Source organism: Protopterus annectens, chromosome 1.part1, assembly GCF_019279795.1.
Source record: "Protopterus annectens isolate FY-2018-M chromosome 1.part1, PAN1.0, whole genome shotgun sequence".
Classification (NCBI taxonomy): domain Eukaryota; kingdom Metazoa; phylum Chordata; order Ceratodontiformes; family Protopteridae; genus Protopterus; species Protopterus annectens.
The window spans coordinates 966,021,357-966,041,286 of NC_056726.1; the positions used below are offsets into that span (position 1 = coordinate 966,021,357).

Below are 19,930 nucleotides of genomic sequence, written 5' to 3' on the forward strand. Positions count from 1 at the left end.
CATATGCTGCATTTACTGTTTTCTATTCTCTAATGAATTCTACTGAGCCTCATTCCCTGTCCAGGGAGATTTTTTGAGACCAAGTCAATTATTATGCCAAAACATAAAGTGACAAATTGCAGGCTTGGACACACCACCTAATTATGGCAGTCAAAGTTTGTTATGTTATGCCTTATTTCATCTTAATCAATATTCATTTTAGTCGTTTAAACCTAAACACGGAACATCAATTAAAACAATAATTACATTTAGGCAGGATTAATAAAATCATAACAGAATTTACTTAAAAAGATACAATAGACTCCAAATTAATAAAGAAGGGCCCAAAAAGGATATTTAAAATTCTCCAAAACTGAAGATATTTAAACAGCCAACAAAATAAGGTAATGGACTTATATGTCCAAATCAGGGAAGGGAGTAGATTCCATGGGAAGGGTGCTATGTGGCAAAAAAAAATGCCTGAGTTAGTTCTCAAGCTGAGTCATGGGAATGGGAAGCATCCCCTCACCTGCATACCACTCTGCATCCTTGCACCACTCTACACCCTTGCATGCCACTCTACACTGCCGCAGCACTCTGCACCTTTGCATACCACTCTGCATCCTCGCACACTACACTGCACCCTTGCACACCACACTGTATCCTTGCACACCACTCTGCACCCTCGCACTCCACTCTGCACAAACTCACCACTCTGCATCCTCGCACACCACTCTGCACAAACGTACCACTCTGCACCCTCACTCACCACTCTGCACCCTCGCACCACTCTGCACCCTCGCACCACTCTGCACCCTTGCACTACCCTGCAGTCTCACACACCACTAAGCACCCTCACACCACTCTGCACCCTTGCACTACCCTACACTCTTATACACCACTATGCACCCTCGCACATCACTCTATACCCATGTACCACTCTACACCCTCCCTGTAGAGTGCAGGGAGGGCCTCCATAATTTATTCAAGATAAAGCACATTATATTAATCAAGATGTGAAGATACTGGTGCATGAAAAACCGTGTTAAGTCCGGTTGATAGAATTAAGTGAATAATCTGGGAAATATTCATTAAATGATAAAAAAATTGACTTGACAGCAGCTGAAACCTGGCCCTTCACTGTTAGCAATTTATCAAGTACAATGCCCATATTTTGCACACTTGCCACAAATTCCAGTTTATTCTCACCAAAATGTTGAGCAGAGAGGGGAAAGGGATCATCACAGATGCACAGCTACATGTACCTGTAATGTTTCTTTTTTTTCAAAGATTTAAATTTAGGCTGAGTTTATACATCATTAATAAGTCACTGCCTAAAACAAAATGCTTTTTACCTTTCATAAATTACCCTAATTATAAAAACAAGTCTAGATGAAATAAAATGCAGAAACTACTTTATTTTCTTTTGAGAAATTACATACAACTTAGAACTTATCTTGATCTCAGCGTCTGATAACAATAACAAAAATGTATTTTAATATAATTTAGAAAATTGAAAGGGAAAATTGTGATGTAACACATTATCAAGAAACAATGATGTGATCACTCAGTTCCAGGAAGTAGTGAATTTAATTGCCAAAACAAAGAAAAGATTATGAAACCATTACTGTAAGCAAAGTCGGACCTCAAAATGCCAAAACGACATCCTTTAAAAATTACAGATATGGTAACTGCTGTCACAAGTAAAATTAAAAACAAGTTTTGTGGGACCAGACAACATACTTTGTGGTTTTCTACACAGAATGAATGAAAGCATTCATGCTAAATAAAAATATTAACATGTGCACAGTCCTTGCTCTGTGTTATCCGGCTAGTGTAGTACCAGTTCACAAAGGGGGGGGGGCTTCAGATTAAATCTAAACAATTTTATATCCATCAGGTAGGTGGGCTGGTGCCCATCTACATTAAGGCAATGTTTATCCGAAATGTCACATGGAGAAATAGTGGGTTGTGAAGGGGACATCTTGCTTTGAGGTCATAAGACATTCTTTGAGGAGGTTACCGTTGATAAAGGACTTACAATACATATTGCTTGTCCTGACTTCACTAACACATTTAATATTATTACCCATAAGGGAATTAACTGTCAAATTAAAAGGATTAAATGTTAAGACATACATAGTTTAATGGGTGAAACACTGGTTAAGCAATAGAGCAAAACATGTCAAGGGGAAGGTTTCTTTCCATACTAATGGAGTTACCAGAGGTGCCTACATGATTCTATATGAGGCTTATATCTTTTTAGATTATTCTCAGATATAAAAGTGGGAAATGAACTTTGGAAAACTAGATATGCCAATGATGACAAACTTGGTAACAGAATTACTTCTGTAAAACATGCTAACATTCTCAAAGACTGTCTATAAAGTTACATGCTGGTACAATGGTAATAACTTCATCTTTTATGTTGGTAACTGTTGCAGCATGAGTCATGTAAAATAAATAAAGCATTAATTATAAAACAATAATCAATTAATAAAAAGTTATGTCATAAAAGAAGACCAAAGACTCCACGGCTTAGAATCTGAAATATTTAATACACTGTGTAGTCCATTTGACACAGCACACCATATAAAAACAGTAGCAGCAATAAACAACCCCAAGGGTTGAAACTGAACTTTCAAATGCAATGGATTGTTTATTGCTGCTACTGTTTTTATATGGTGTGCTGAGTCGAGCGGACTGCACAGTGTATTAAATATTTCAGCTTCTAAGCCGTGGAGTCTTTGGTTTTCTTGGTTTCCTGCTTGGTGGATTGTATGTCATAAAAGACCCAGGGAGAATAATAGACAACAAATTAAACTTTGACTACTACATACTAGCCTAAGTTAGAACAGTCTGTTCTGCAGTTTAACAAATGCTAAAGATCATGCGTAGTCACTCAAGGGAGATCATTATTAGGGAAAATAGGTAGTTACTAGGTTTGCAGTCCAGACAACCATTATGGAGACTAGCCCAAATTCTCAACTGCCTCAAAGCACTGCCTAGGGCTCAATCACACAGTAGGCAAACGAGTGCTAACGGAATCAAACCATGTGACACAGGAACTATGACTCACAACACTAACCCTCATTTATATCTCATTGATCTGACCCATTACTGAATGAAACACTGTGGGGAGTATATAGACACAGATAGCACACATCTTAAGTTAAATAGCACTTTAAGTGACAAAGTGCAGGGATGGGGTGATTTAGAGGCATACATAGTGACACTGTACTGTGGGAAAAATAGCAAAGTATACATCATATGCAAATGATGCATACTGGTATGCAAGTGACAGTAAATGTGTTACATCGACAGTGGTGATGTGATTCAGAAATTATTTCAGTGAGCTGTGGACACAATCTATTCTAAACACCAGAGTTTTTTATTGTATAGCAGTTTCAGTCATGTTATGATGCTCATTGTTAGGAGTTGCATCAGTGTTAGCAAAGCAGCATAATTCAGTGGACACCTTCACAGCCAGTGTCTGCGATGTTGTGTGTTCATAGTTCATAGGTTAGTACTAGGCTAACTGCCCTTGCGAGCCATTTTAAGCCTAGCCAGTTATCCCCTGTGAGATTCAAACCCTGTACCTTGTGTTTGTAAGGCAAACACCTTAACCATTAGGCCACCCCCCCCAACCCCACTGTCATCACTCTTGTTGTTACAAATGGATCTGCCATGGGAATTGCCTAAATGTGCGACTCTGACCAAGCCACTTAACCAGACATCACTCCCGGGCTGAGTCTAGAAAAGGTCCAAGGAGATCAGTGATCTACCCCCAGAAAACAAATACAGATAAATCAATAAACAAGCATATTGTTATTTTCATGAGCAGTACATTGTTGGCTGCTACCATGTGGAAAGTGACATTGTATGGGAGTTAGTAGACGGTGGCCTAATGGTTAAGGTGTTTGCCTTACAAACACAAGGTGCAAGGCTTGAGTCTCACAAGAGATAATTGGCTAGGCTTAAAATGGCTCGTATGGGCAGTTAGCCTAGTACTAATCTATGAACCTATACGCTGCCCTCACATAGAATCAAGGAGGATGCATGGACTGCCTATCCAAGTAGAAATGGAGGTTTGTTGGCATCACCCACCATTGCTATAGGGACATTTTAGCATCTGGCAGCAGACACGTTAAAAAGTTTTGCAGGTGTTGGCCTTAAAAATCCTACACTAGTTCTTTGACATGATACTGAAGCATATTAAGGACCATAAAACTCAACTGAAGTCCTACCTACTCAGTTACCAGCTCTGTACATGTGATGTTCCTGGATAATCTCCAGACCCTTACTGTCACCACCCTTTTATGTAACTGGCCATGATACAGGTACTTCTCCACAATCTCTAACTATATGACTATCATCTACCCCCCCTCCACTACTATCTCTGTCTCCCTTTTATCTGGACTTCCTCAATACTCCATTATAATATGCAATCATCTTCACCGTATAATTACTTCACTGTCTCCTACTCTATATCTATTTGCAGCTGATTCCATTTAAAATAATTAGACTCTTATAAGCTTGATATTAACTAATATTTTACTGTATTCTTATTTTAACTGTCACGTTTTCATTAACTGTCATATCATTACTATTCTGTGCATGTTCATTTACTATTCTGTGCATGTACATATACTATTTTATCTATGTATATTTTATTATTTTTGATTAATTATCATATCATTACTATTCTATGTATGTTCATTTACTATTTGTATGCACATTTACTATTCTATGTATGCACATTTGTTATTTTTGACTAACTGTCAAATCATTACTATTCTATGCATGTATGTACATTTATTTTGTAGATCTTGTATAACTGCCTTCTACTCATTCTGTAAAATGGAACATTTCTCCCCAGGCCTTCTCTGAAAATGGGACCGGCTCCCAGTCAGACTGTCACCACAAACAAAAGCAATAAATAAAAAAAAATAAACATATTTAGTTTTCAAGGAGAGCAGAGGACAGAGCTACAACATAGCCCATTTCCTTGAGTCTCTTAGTGTTACTGACATCATTCATGCAGCCATCACAGCTCCACTTGCCCTACATGGCATCCTAACTAGGTTTCTACTCCATCAACTGCCAGCTAGTGTGCAGTGTATGAGTAATATATGCAATGAGTCTGTGTTCCATCCTGGCACTTCCCATGATTTTACATCTTACACATAGGTTCACAGATGAATACTAGGCTAACTAACCTGAAGGGCCAGTTTAAGGTTATCCAGTAACTGAAGGTCAGAATCATATCCTGTAACCTGTGTCTATGAGGTGAAGACTTTAGCCATTATCCCAGCATTACATGTGGGGTGCCTTTCCACGGGGTAATCTAATTGATAGGCATGCATATTACCAGACGCGGTATATCCAGTAAACTGTTAGTATGAATGTAAGCAGCAGGCCACTCATAATAAAAGTGTTCACTACTGTGTGTTGCAGGTGATGCGAGATATACCCTGTAACCAGAGCAACGGCAACATCTGCAGGGACGTACCCTAATCTTCAGCTGGAAGCTCAGTTTCCTTTTTTCTGAATTGTTTGTACATTAAGGAGTTAAACCCAGTCCTCTCTTTTTCCAGACTCTCTCTCATTTTTAGCATTTAACATTCACTGCTTAAAGAAAAGGATAAAATAACAACAGAAATATTGGACTGCAAAAAAATATTTAATCAATAAAACTACATACTATAAAATATGTCCTGAAAAGACTAGAATGAGAAGAATATAAATCAGCTTAGTAAATTATAAAATATGTATGAATAATTAAACAATGCTCTAGTGGGGATTTAAAAAGACTCAAAGCAGATGTTCTTTGGGGACTTCCTAAAAGAGAACACTGACTTGTATATCCAAAGCTGGCAAAATGGTGAATTCCAAAGCTATGGCACCTAACAGGTGATAGATCACCTACTTGATATGTTGGGGTACCTGCTGGAATCAGTAGCCAGAACTCAGTGATAAAACAAAGCAGGTACATTGGAACCTGGAGGACAAGAAACTTGAAAAAGACAAGACTCAGATCACACAGGCTGTGTAAGTGAGCACAAGATCTTAAAACAGATCTGGACATCTAATGGAAGCCAGTGTGCAATACAATAACAACAGGAAGATGTAGTCAAAGTCCACATCATACTGTTCTGTGCCTGCTGGAGATGGCCAATATAAGCTGCAATGAGCCCAAGGCAGACAGCATTACAATAATTCATTCAAGATGACATCAGATCATGGATCACTGCTAAAAGATCAAATTATGGGAAAATGTTTAAACATCCAGATTTTCCTAAGATGAATATATGTGGACTTTACCATAGCTGACATATAGTTCTTACTTTTAAACCTTTAAAACACATCACTGTATAAATCTAAGTCATGGTATATCACAACATCATTAAATACTGTACATTTCAAAACAAAGACGGGAAAACAGCTAAGATAAATGGTGGGGGGGGTCATGATAGGGAAAACACAAGGATACTGAAGGAATCAACACCAACATACCAGAAAGGAAGGAAAAACACTCTTTATTCTGTACATCTGATGGTGTTGTTCCTTCATGTTGTATTACTTACTTTGTAAAAGTAGAATTTAGTGAAAATGTCCCCAGGTCTTCTCCAGGAAGGTCAGGAAAGAATGAGACTTACAGTCTATCAAGATCAATCTCTTTGCAGCTATAGTGAACAAATGAAATTGCACTTTGTATTGTTGATAAGGCAATACAGTTTTTATATATTTCAACAGACAATTGTTCAGGATCAGAGGGACATAAAGCCTAAAGCTTCTTGAATTATCTGGTATGCCTCCATTCAATACGCATAAAATTGTTGGCAAGATCACCAGCAGTGCTTCACTTTAAATTCCTCAATCCCAACACACTGATTTACTAAGCAATCCCACTTTATGAAAGTGCAGGGATGTATAATAAATACCATGTGTTGTTTTATATTGATTTTAGTAACTGCTGGGATATGTAATGTTAGTTGTTTGAATGTACATTTGAATAAACCTCACCTTTTTCAAAAAGATGATTATCCTGTGTACCACCCCAACCAACCCAGTAATTAAATCAATCAGAGATCATGTAATTTTCCGGACAGTAAAATTCCTGCACTGCACAGCTACAGCTGAGTACTCACCCCAACACCATATCTGAACCGGATACTGCACAAGTATAATGCACTTCCTTTCCTGCTCTACAGATGAAAGAGTCCTTGGTACATATGAATTAGCAAAGAACTACAGACAGTTTTGCTCTGCAGAGATAGAACATGGGCCCTTTTAAAACAGACTGTGTTAGCCATGGAATATCAGAAATACAAAATTTTATGGAACAGATTCAATATGGTCATTAAAGTCATCAAAACAAACTACAGTGAACTAGTTCAGAAACTAGACCTAACTCCAGGTCCCTCAAGAAATGGGAGGGATCTCCTTTTAAAATGTATCTCTGTGAGTAAAGGAAATCGCCACAAAACTTTTTAGGATGTTTACCTCAAAATAGTTGCTGGCATGATGAATTTCCAGTCTATGGTTTAGGTAATCTAACCACACTCAAATACTAACACCTCTCCCCATAGGAAGATCTATGTGTGAGCTCTCACACTATCTGTTCCACCTAAAAAAATCGAAAGATATTACTGAAAACAGAAGCAGGATTACCTGTATCATTACTCACCTCATTCAGTAATGATTGTTATAGTTAGACCAGTTACTGAACATAAATGCCCAACCCAAAAAAGAAGTGATCTATTCCAGGACAGCCCAGTTAGTACATGGATTTAATAACACCTCTGCCACTCTATTTTCCTCTAGACCTGACCCTGCTTAAACACACACTTTAGTACTTATAGTTTTAGAGCATACATAAACAGCTTCATCAAGTTCCTTTACAGTACCTACAAGGAGTCATTACAAAGCATATCTTCTTCTTCTTTCAGCTTTTCCTGGTTAGGGGTCACCACAGTGGAACAACGGTCTGCAGAACAAGTGCAGTGGAGTTTTACGGTGTTGAGTTGCCAGTCTGTTCCACAACCCTCCACTGAAGGCATACACATGCACACACTCACATCTATGGCCAATTTAGAGTGTCCAATCCACCTACACCATGTCTTTGAGATGTGGGAGGAAACCAGAGCCCCCGGAGGAAACCCACGCAACTGCAGTGAGGACATGTAAACTCCACACAGAAGGCACCCCAGCTCAGAATCGAATTGGAGGACCTCTTGCTGTTAGGCGGCAATGCTAACCGCTGCACCACAGCAGGCGCCCTAGTCATTACTAAGCATATGATATGCAAAATATACATTCTTCCAGTCATTTTCTCCAAGAAGTGAAAATAAAACTATGATTTGCTATTTCTCTTGCAAACATTAGCAGCAGATTTAGCATTACATGTCTCGGTGGACATCCATACTGTAAACTCTGACTCCACCTGATAGAAATGGAATTGGTTTCCAATCCACATATCACAGACTGATGAAGAAAGCAGAAGTTGTGGAGCTAAAATCCTCTTCCTGATTTACAACTTCAGACTAAAATGCAGTAAGCTAAGCTTATTGTATTTTTTACATAATAATTTATTACTTAATAAGATCTTACTAGGTTACAGTTGAGTGATAGGTTCACAGATTGATTAAATGACTGACTGATTGTTTTATCCTTTGTTCATAGGTAGGTACTAGGCTATTGGCTCTAGGGCCTATATAAGCCTAGCCAAATGGTACCCTGGCTTTTGCCACCCAAGAAAATTATTTTCTTGTGCCCCTGTCAAGCAGAGCCACAGAAGTGATCCCCGGGGTGAATTTCCTATCTCCCATCCAATCATCAAGATTTTTCTTGAAGAGTGCTAATGAGGAGCTTTGTTTGATATAAATAGGTAGTTTGTTCCAGAGTATCGGAAGTCGCTGGGACAGGAATCTATCCCGCCAGCATGTTCTGTTTATTGTGGTGACAAGGTTTAGGTCCCTAGAGCGTGTAGCATGGAGGGATTGGGATTTCTTTATGTGGAGCATGTCCAACAGCTCTGGGTTTGACATAGCTTTGTATGTTAGGCAGAGATTGCCTCTGAGTAGGCAATATGCGACAGAGTAAAGCTACAGTTTTTTGAGATGGTTTGCATAGGGCATCTGTATGAGGCCAGTAATCCTCTTTGTGAGGTATTTCTGTGGCCTTTCCAGTTGTAGATGTCTTGTGAGGTACATACCAAAAGGGGCGTTGTACTCTATAATGGGTCTAATGAGTGATGAGTAGAGGGGAACAATGACCTCTTTTTTCCTGGATGAGAAACCTTTTGTGATGAGGTGTGCCATGTAGAAGAATTTCCTGACTACTGTGGTGATGTGATTATCAAAGGAGAGACTAATGTCCACCTGTGTCCCAAGGTCTCTTATCACACTTTCGGTGTTAAGTAGACTACCGCCTATGTGGTAGTTCATGGGTACAGAGTTTTTACCAAAAGGGATGACAATGCACTTTTTGGAATTGAGCTTGAGGCCATGGCTTTGATACCAGGCATCTGTCTCAGTGAGGCCCTTTTGTAGGATGTCCACATCATTAGGAGTTTTGATTATGGCTCCTAGTTTGCAGTCATCAGACTGATGAAGAAAGCAGAAGTTGTGGAGCTAAAATCCTCTTCCTGATTTACAACTTCAGATTAAAATGCAGTAAGCTAAGTTAATTGTATTTTTTACATAGTAGTTTATTACTTAATAAGATCTTACTAGGTTACAGTTAAGAGTGATAGGTTCGCAGATTGATTAAATGACTGACTGATTGTTTTATCCTTTGTTCATAGGTTCATAGGTAGGTACTAGGCTATTGGGTCTAGGGCCTATATAAGCCTAGCCAAAGTTTAGTGAGTTTATCTATAATTCCAAAGTGGGGGATGGTGTTGAAAGCCTTGGCGAGATCTAGATAGGCTGTGTGAACCACCTTACCCTCATCTATGGCTTTGGTAACCGCTTCAAAGAAGTCTATCAGGTTTAGGAGACATGATCTGCCTTTTACAAACCCGAACTGGGTAGGGTCCAGAGTTTGGAGATTACCAATGCCATTGTTTATAAGTACCATGATGATACGTTCCATAGCCTTGCAGACCAGGTTAGTTTCACTAGGCTATCAGCCTCTGTCAGTGGGCAGCCATGAGGCATTTATATCACTAGGGGAAATTTGGCCAGTACACTGGGAAACATCCCCTACACTTTTTGATAAGAGCATTGGGATCTTTTACATCCACCTGAGCTACCACCAACTCAAGTAGATGTGACCTTGATTTAATGTCTCATCTGAAGGATGGCACACTCAGGAATACAGAACCCCCTAATGCTGCAACATGTTAAAAATTAATCCAATCACCTGCCGACATACCTGACAACCTCTTAGCACAAAAAATCTGGAGAAAGTCTAAAATAATGGGGCGGATAGAAGCCCAAAAATAGGGACAGATGTCAAATATTGCTCTTATAAACTTAGAAAGTTATTATAATTTGTGTTAGCATGCACTTTCTGAAGGATATGAAGTCTGAGTCTCAAATGTCTGGCATTATTTAGTGACTTCAATTCTCAATAATTAAGACAGAAAACCACAAATTATATAGGGAAAAGACCAAAAATATTAGGCATTCTGCAAATGTCTGGACAGCTGAGTAGTATGCCTGGAGATGGAATAGAACCCACAGCCTTCTGGTCTTCTAGCACTAAGGGCAATTATGCTTCCTGTTGAGCCTCTGACACGTCTAAGTCAGATGTTTGCAAATACATCCATTTTTAAACCTGACTGATATAGTGAGGGTCACAGTGGTAACAAGCCGAGCAGGTAGAGCATAGCGAGACAATGAAAACTGACATCAGTCCCCATACTGAAAGCCATAAGGAAAAGCAGACAAAACCCAAAACAAAGGAATGGTAACAAGCTATACAGACCTGCAGAGTGTGTGTGCGTGTACGTGGGTGAGTGTGTGTGTGTGTGTGTGTGTGTGTGTGTGTGTGTGTGTGTGTGTGTGTGTGTGTGTGTGCGTGCGTGCGTGTGTGTCCAATCCAGCTTTACTGTCAGTGTCTGGATGTGGTTGAGTGCCATGAAGCAAAAAACTACACACCTTCTCAATGTGAACCCAGGAATAAGATGCAAAATATGTGTGTCATTTGACCCATTCTGTCTCCCTTAGCCCAGGCTGAATGATACTTACCACACCTTCTGCTACTGGCTGCTTACCTACATATTAAGTTCCCATCACTGGTCCACTATGCTCACAGCAAAAACCCTGCTCCCACTCTATTGTCTCAACAGCACACACCCCTAAGCAGCTCAAGCTGTTTTTAGTGCACTGCATGCACATTTTGTTATTACATTTTATGAACTGCATCTGAAGTCGTTTTGGATGAAAACATCCTTTGCTATAACCTCTGCTTCAAACAAAGTCTACTTTATTAAAACATCCTGTAATCGTTTTTGTGTTCAGATTTTCACATTTACTGACAGTCTGGATATAGCTCTGTTTTACTTACAAACTGGTAAGAAATATATTCATAATCATTAGAAAATGGCTTAATGGAAGAATAACAGGTGAAAATTCCATGGTGGTGCAGCGGTAGCGTTGTTGTCTCACAGCAAGAGGTTCTCCTGTTCGATTCTCGGCTAGAGTGTGGGGAGTGCCTTCTGTATGGAGTCTGCATGTCCTCCCCGCGGTTGGGTGGGCGTTCAAAAGACATGCGTAAATGGGCGTGCCTTGGTTGAACGTCAAGCTGTCACCTCGGCATTCGTGAAAATCTACTGCCAATCATTGGCGGACCGGAGTTCCGCTGTGGTGACCCCTAACCAGGAAAAGCCAAAAGACAACCCAATACATTCAACTTTGTAAAATGGTTGGGGATTGGTATAACAGTCAAGGTTTTTACCTCTCAGCTATATGATGCAGTATTTGATTCTCACCCATGGAAGAGGAATTAGGTAGGCTTAAAATAGCCCACAAAGGCAGTTAGCCTAGTACTCACCTATTCCCTTCTAGCTGCTTCACAAAACAATTTGTGTGAACTATTCATTTATCCCAAAACAGAGCTAGATAAAACAGTATCTGCCTCAAAAATAGCAGAATGTGTTAAAATGTAACCAAACAAAACATATTATTAAGCTTAATTTAAAAGAAAAAGCTGCAAATGTTCATTGAACCTGCCAATGTACACGATGTCTTAGTACTTACTACTCTGTGTAGCCAGCAGGTCAGGGTCTTCTGAAGCAATGTTATTTGACTGAAAGAGGTAGAGTGTGGTGGGGAGATGAAGCTTTAGTCAGGTTTCATTTGCTGCTAAAATATCTGGATGGTATTAAGTGAATATTTAAAGCACAGATGGTTAGAGAAAGTAAGGCAGCATATTTTCACAGGAAGAAGATCACAGCAGACACCTCTAAAACTGAACAGGTCACCATAGTAATGGATTGTACATATGACCTAGCTAGAGTGCACTTACGCATACAACAGAATTCCACACAAGTGATTAAAATACAAGATTATTGATCATGAAGTGGTTTCCAAAGTGATGTTCAAGAATAAAAAGTGACTGCACAAAATAGGTAACACTAAACTAAATCACAGGGTTATTTGTGAAGCAAGTCTTCTGTCAGGACTATGGACAAGTACCTGTGGAGAAAAGTCAAACAGGAAAATATGTCTCCTTGCAGAAGATACAAAGACAGGTAGCACAACTGATACCGTATGTCAAACAGGTGAGCTATATATGATATGAAGGAGCAGAGGAAACTACAGGAAAGGTCAAAGGTGTAGCAGATTAAAATCAGTACAAATGTGCTAACAAAAATCCAAGAAAAAAATACCTGATAAAAGGTGACATGATGCCTTCTTACAAGTATGATTTGAGAGAATGTTACACAAAAAACACAAAATCCATGAACTCTTACGTTATACTGTAAGTCATCACATATGCAAAATCTGCATAAATGTTATTGTATATTCAGTCTCAAGAACACTCTTTGGGTCTGCAGGGACCAAACAGGATACTGTAAAGTACTTTTCCAATTATAAACACTACAATAAGTTAACTACATTGTAAGTATCATTATGAGCAACACTTACACATGCTCATCAACTGGTAGTGGAACTGACATAATGGCTAAGGTGTTTACTTCACAAATACAAGGTAAAAAGTTTGATATTCACATTTCAGAGAAATTGATTAAACTTAACATGACCTACAAGGGTAACTAGCCAAATACTTACCTATAAACTATGAATCTATGTGAGTTATAACAAATGAAAAGTACAGTTTATCTCATCGCAATGAAATCCAGACACATAATTAGTACATTACTATTTATTTAGTATTTGTTAACCAGGTAGGTGAACTGGTGGACTGAAATTCTGACTTTTGTCCATTTTATTTTATCATAATGCGTGAACAATTCTTGAGCATCTTCTATGGTTTGCAAACTTAAAAGGCCAAGTCCACAAAATGTTTTAAGATTTTGTAATTAAAAATGGGCTTCTCCTGCTGTTAAACAAAGCACAGGTGCCACTTGATTTAAAGAAGAAAGGAGAAGACACCTTGATAGCTGAAAATGATCTCATCACCAACAAATCAGGAAATGAAAATTTAAAAGGAGAAAATCAAGGAAAAGTAGTTGAAGCGAGCACAGTCAGTTTTTGTTTCTGAGACCCCTTATAAGATCCTCCAAAGCTAGCTAGGAAAACAAAATCGCCACTAATTCTAGGGACAACCACAGAGCATTCTATAGCTATGTCAGGAATCTCAATGGCAACGCCCAGATCTGCTCTGAGTTACAGCACAACAGCACGAAAATTACAGAACCAACTGATATTGCCAACATCCTGGCAGATTGGTTCAGTACTAACTTTACCCCCCTCTCACCCCCTAAAGGGCCTATATCTATACAGGAAGAATGCAGAGTCCCTGTAATCACAACTACACAAGTAAAAGCTGCACCCATGGGACCGGACAACATCCCAGGCTGCGTTTTACACGAACTTCAGAACAAATTGGCTCCCCACCTAAGCACCATATTCAATCATAGCCTCACGTCACGCTTTGTGCCCACTGAATGGTGCACAACAACAGTTATCCCACTACACAAAGGGGGAGCCACCACTGGTCCCGGGAACTATCGCCCTATTAGCCTGATGAGCCTGGTCGGTAAGGCCATGGAACGTATCATCATGGAACTAATAAACAAAGACAATGGTAACCTCCAAACTCTGGACCCCACCCAGTTCGGATTTGTGAAAGGCAGATTATGCCTCCCAAACCTGATTGACTTCTTTGAGGCAGTCACCAAAGCCATAGATGAGGGTAAGGTGGTTCACACAGCTACCTTGACCTTGCCAAGGCTTTCGACACTATCCCCCATTCTGGAATTATAGCTAAACTCACTAAACTAGGTATAAATCCCTATGTCACAAGATGGGTTGCCAACTGTATCACTGACAGAATCCACACAGTAAAAGTTGCAGACTCATAATCTGACTTCAAACCAGTGACAAGTGGAGGACTACAGGGTTCAGTCCTGGGACCTCTCCTGTTTGGTATCTACTTCTCTGAAGTACAGGCTAACACAGAAGGCCTTTGGCTTACAAAGTTCGCAGATGACTGCAAGCTAGGAGCCATAGTCGAGTCCCCAAATGATGTGGAAATCCAACAGAAGGGCCTCACTGAGACAGATGCTTGGTGTTAGAGCCATGGCCTCAAGGTCAATGCCAAAAAATGCATTGTCATCCCCTTTGGTAAAAACTCTGTACCCATGAACTACCACATAGGCAGCAGTCTACTTAATGCTGAATGTGTGATAAGAGACCTTGGGACCCAGGTGGACAGTAGTCTCTCCTTTGATAATCACATTACCACAGTAGTCAGGAAATCTTTCTATGTGGCACACCTCATCACAAAAGGGTTCTCATCCAGGAAAAAAAAGGTCATCGTTCCCCTCTACTCAACACTCATTAGACCCATTATAGAGTACAACGCCCCTTTCGGAATGTACCACACAAGACATCTGCAGCAGCTGGAAAGGCCACAGAAGTACCTCAGAAAGAGGATTACTGGCCTCAAACAGATGCCCTACACTGACCGCCTCAAAAAACTCCAGCTTTACTCCATAGCATACCACCTAATCTGAGGTGATCTCTGTCTAACATATAAAGCTATGTCAAACCCAGAGCTGTTGGACATGCTACACCTAAGGAAATCCCAGTCCCTCTGAGCTACATGCTCTAGGGACCTATACATTCTCACTACTATAAACAGGACATGCTGGAAGGATAGATTCCTGTCCCAGAGACTTCCCATACTCTGGAACAAGCTACCCATCGATGTCAAGCAAAGTTCCTCATTAGCACTCTTCAAGAAAAATCTTGATGAGTGGATGAGAAATAGGAAATACACCCCGGGAATCACTTCTGTGGCTCTGCTCGACAGGGGAACAAGAAAATAACTTGCTTGGGTGGCGTAAGCCAGGGAACCTTGTTGGCTAGGCTTACTTAGGCCTAGTACCTACCTATCAACCTATGAACCTATGTATCTCTCAAGCCTAAAATAAGTAAATAGCTCTTGGGAGAGAATCATAGGCTCACCAACAGCTACAGTTGGGACATATGATGCTGCAGGAAATGAAGCAATGCTTTTAAAATCTGAATGTTTTGCATAGAAATGGATGGGTGACAAGAACCCTAGCTGTATGAGAATTGTAACTATTTGGTGACAGCAAGCAAAGCCACTTCAGGTTCTAGTAGCTGTTTAAAGATGGAGGGCATGTACACCCCCATGCCCTGTAGTTCCATCACCTATGGAAAGCTGACAGAGTCCTGGGATACCACATCACAAGCTGACACATCAGACATGGAAAATGTAGTGAGGCTGTGAAGCACTGGGTGAAACATCAAACAGACAAAAGTTACAAGGATGCTGCTAAGAACAACTTCATCATTCTCTGTTATATGTCAAGTACATTTTTTATTTTGCATGTGAAAGTAATTTGAGTTTTTCTAAAATGTGGGGATATTTATTACAAAAAAGGTATTGATGCATCAGTTATGGTTCATATCATAGTACAAAAGGAAAGGATATGACAAATGTGTGGAATATAATCTGCACCTTAAGCTTTCTTCTTTGCCAGTTTTCTAAATTATACTTGCCTCCACACCGCCACCAGCCAAATGCCCCTGCCAGATCTCTCCTAATGCTATGATTCAACAGCAAACATATTCTGGCACTAAAACCATTACCGCGTAATTGAATGCTTTTGCTTCCAGAGCACATGCAAACCATCTGTTTCTCAGCGACACTCTTTCTACATACAGACTTAATATTTTTAATACAAGACCAGAGATGTAGTATCTATGCATTTAGGGTTAGGGTGACTTGACTCAGCAAGGAGATGCTGCTATTATCACACATTCTTATTTTTTTACCTTTTGTCTTACACCATTAATACTAGATATAGAGTAACTATATCTGTCTACAAATATGCAATAAATGCCACTGCAGCAGGTAACAGTGACACAACCACAGGACTCAAGGAGTGTGACAAAAGCATTTGTGATTATTTAACAGATATACCCCTTCTCAAATATCACTCAACAAGTAATTATCTATTGTCAGTGAACACATTGTATGGAGCTAGCCATGCAAGCGTAAGCTGCTTCTTCTTTCTCATACTTCCAGCCTTATATGTATGAAAAGCTAGTGATTTAAGTAGTTATGGATACTGTACAGCAATGCAAAACTGAAGAATGGTTGACATCATGTCATTCTTGTCTTTATTGCCTTGTGGATTATATAATTTATATTAGTAAAACATTGACCACAACAGTTACCAATAACTAGTATGCAAAACCATCCTATTAGAGCATTAGAATTAGCAGTCCAGTAATTAACTCAGGAAGTAGTTCTTGGGAGTGCCTGGGTACTGTTTGTGGGGACAGACTTGGAATTAAGGTTGTTGATACTAGGTTGTGAAAAAATATTCTTACTGTTTATTAATCATTTATTAAATTTTGAACTCCAACCCAAAAACTTTCACTCCACATTTAGTCTGTAACTTCTGCTGAGGATTGTGCAACAGCTTGCTTTATAGAGCAGACTTATCTCCCTTTCCCCAGCCACATGTCAGATGATGAGATGATGCAAGGATCCCTGAGTATTCTCGGCTTACCCAAGATTTGCAGTCTTTCAGCATCTCTATCCTGGGACTTTCTCTCAGTGACACATTCCTGAAACAACTAGTGGGCAGGAGCTCTGAAGCATCTTACAGGATACTTGAGCACCACATTTAACCCCTCTCAATCCAAAAGAGCAGCAGCTCTACTCCGAGCCATTCCCAGACCACCAAGCTTCACATGTCATCACATAGAATAAGGCCACTGACTTCTCAGAGTAACTACATTTCCACTGCTTTCACCCGCAGTCTTACTCTGTCATTCACTGTCTGCAGCATGCAACTATAGCTGAGGATGGGGCATCCAGTGACCACAAAATAGAGAGCTTTTTTCTGAAAACTCATCTTTTTCTTCACCTCCATAGATAATTTCAGCACTCATAAGATGAGGCACTGCTGTTTTCAGCTTGTCAGATGCATATTCCCATTTTTGCTTAGTCATAAGCAAGGTCTTGAGAAGCTTAAACTATTCTAAGGGCAGCCATATTTTGCCCTCCCCTACACACAGACCTTAGACAATAAGACTGTTTTTCTGGAATAATACTGTGGTGTCAGATTTGCAGGTTCTGATTCTCTTCCCAATCACTTTACATATACCAATAAATCAAACAAGTACCAAATAAAACTGTTGAAAACAAATAAGTGGCAGAATGCTAAGCAAGGAAAACCACGAACAGCAAAGACCAAAGATTTATTAAATCCACCTTCATCAGACAATAGTATAGTATCAAGCATTTCCTTTTATACACAGTTGTAAATTATTCAATTAATTACACCAGTTAATCAACAGTGGTGAGCTGAAATGTACTGTGCTTAATACAAATAGAAACCCTAATAACAGGCTCCTGATGCAAACATATTGATGTACTGATATGTATACACACACATAAATAAAAAACCATACAAGTGTATGACATAAAGAATAAAATGACATAAAAAGAAATATTATATTAAAATATATTATATATAAAAAGTATATTATATATAAAGAGTATATTATATATAAAGAGAAACTCCATTCTCAAAAACTCCATTCTCAAAACATGGTACGCAAATTCTGTTCCCTAGATGCTGGTATCCTGAATATCCTTGTGCAATATATGTTAAATAACAAATGACAAATAAATTAAATAAATGTGAATACCAAATGAATTATAAAAATGGTCATTTTTAATGATCATTTTTGAAAGATCATTTTTAAAAATGTGGAATACTAATCCTTACCTCCTAAGAGCTTTTAATTTTAAAATAAAATTAGCATTTATACAAATGCTCAATGAATGTAACATCAGGGTGATGGCACCTGATAAGGGAGGGGGGTTGATCTTTATGGATCAACACGTGTACGACAATAAAATAAATCAATTACTGAGTTCTAATTCTTATGTGCAGGCTAGTATCAATGAGGTCAATAGGGCCTACACTAAGATTAGGGAAGTATTGAGAGATTTATTTTTAGAAGGCACAATTGATCATGACACCTTACAGTACATCACAATGTCAGCACCCAGGATCCCCACCATGTTTGGCACACCGAAGATCCATAAGGATTTGATTGACCCTCCTTTTAGACCAATTGTGGACGGGAGGGGGTCAATCAAAATTGGTTGACAGTATTTTGAAACCCTTACTAAAATCTGAGGTACAAATATGTAGGGATTCCTGGAGTTTTTTGGAAGATGTTGGGAAAATTCCCTTTGATCCATCTAACATTTTTCTAGTTGTGGATATAAAAGATCTTTATACAGTGATTCCACATCAAACAGGGGTTGAATGGACAGTGGACTTTATGTTAAGGAAGGGGGCATCAACAGATCATATGCATTTAGTGGAAACCCTATTAGATTTAATTCTTACCAATAATTATTTAGTGTTTAACAATACATTCTTCCTCCAAACTACAGGTATTGCCATGGGTTCTCCATGCGGTTGCACTTTTGCCAACAGTGTGCTAGCACAATGGGAGAACCAATACCTATTTACTGATCCACTGTTTAAAACAAATGTCTCTTGGTACACCAGGTACCAAGATGACATGTTTTTCTTGTGGAAGGGTACAGCTAACTTAATACCAAATTTTATTGACAATATTACGAGGTCAACTAATTTTTTGGAATTTACATATTCCTTTAATGAAACAGAAATTACGTTTTTGGACGTAAAATTAAGTAAAAATGTAACACAGAATAAGTTAAAATCATCTATTTATAGGAAAACAACTTTTTCCAACACCTATCTGCATTTCACCAGCTCACATCCCTTCCACCAAAAGAAGAGTGTGGTTAAAGGACAATTTGTCAGAAGGATGGTCTCTGAACAAGATGATTTCCTTAATGAATGTGATCACATCTCTTCTATGTTCTTATTGAGGGGGTACCCAAATTCATTCGTTGATTCTATTCAAAGGGAAGTAATTACTAAAAGAGAATCAGGGCATTTTCAACCCATTCTCAGAGATGGGAGAACAGTTATTAAAACTACTAGTAACACAGATGTCAATTCTTTCAGTAACATTTCCTTTTTATTTACTTTTTGCCTAGATTATAAGGCCATTAAAAACATTTTTAATAAAAATTGGAATGTTCTGTTGGAAGATCAAGAGTTGACTAAAAGTGTGGGTGAAGTACCCAAGTTTATATACAGAAGGGGGCTTAATTTAAAGAACATGTTAGAAAGAACTAACAACAAGTCCCACAGTGTTACAAAGGGAATGAATAAATGTGGGTGTTGCCCACAGTGTAGATTTGTTTTAGTAGGTAA

General features: G+C 39.0%; 1 protein-coding gene across 2 annotated transcripts in view; it reads right to left on the reverse strand.

Annotated features, from left to right (window-relative positions):
* The window catches only part of ATP6V1C2 (ATPase H+ transporting V1 subunit C2), a 455,055-nt gene that overhangs the window by 269,119 nt on the left and 166,006 nt on the right, over positions 1-19,930 (reverse strand). The window lies entirely within an intron of this gene.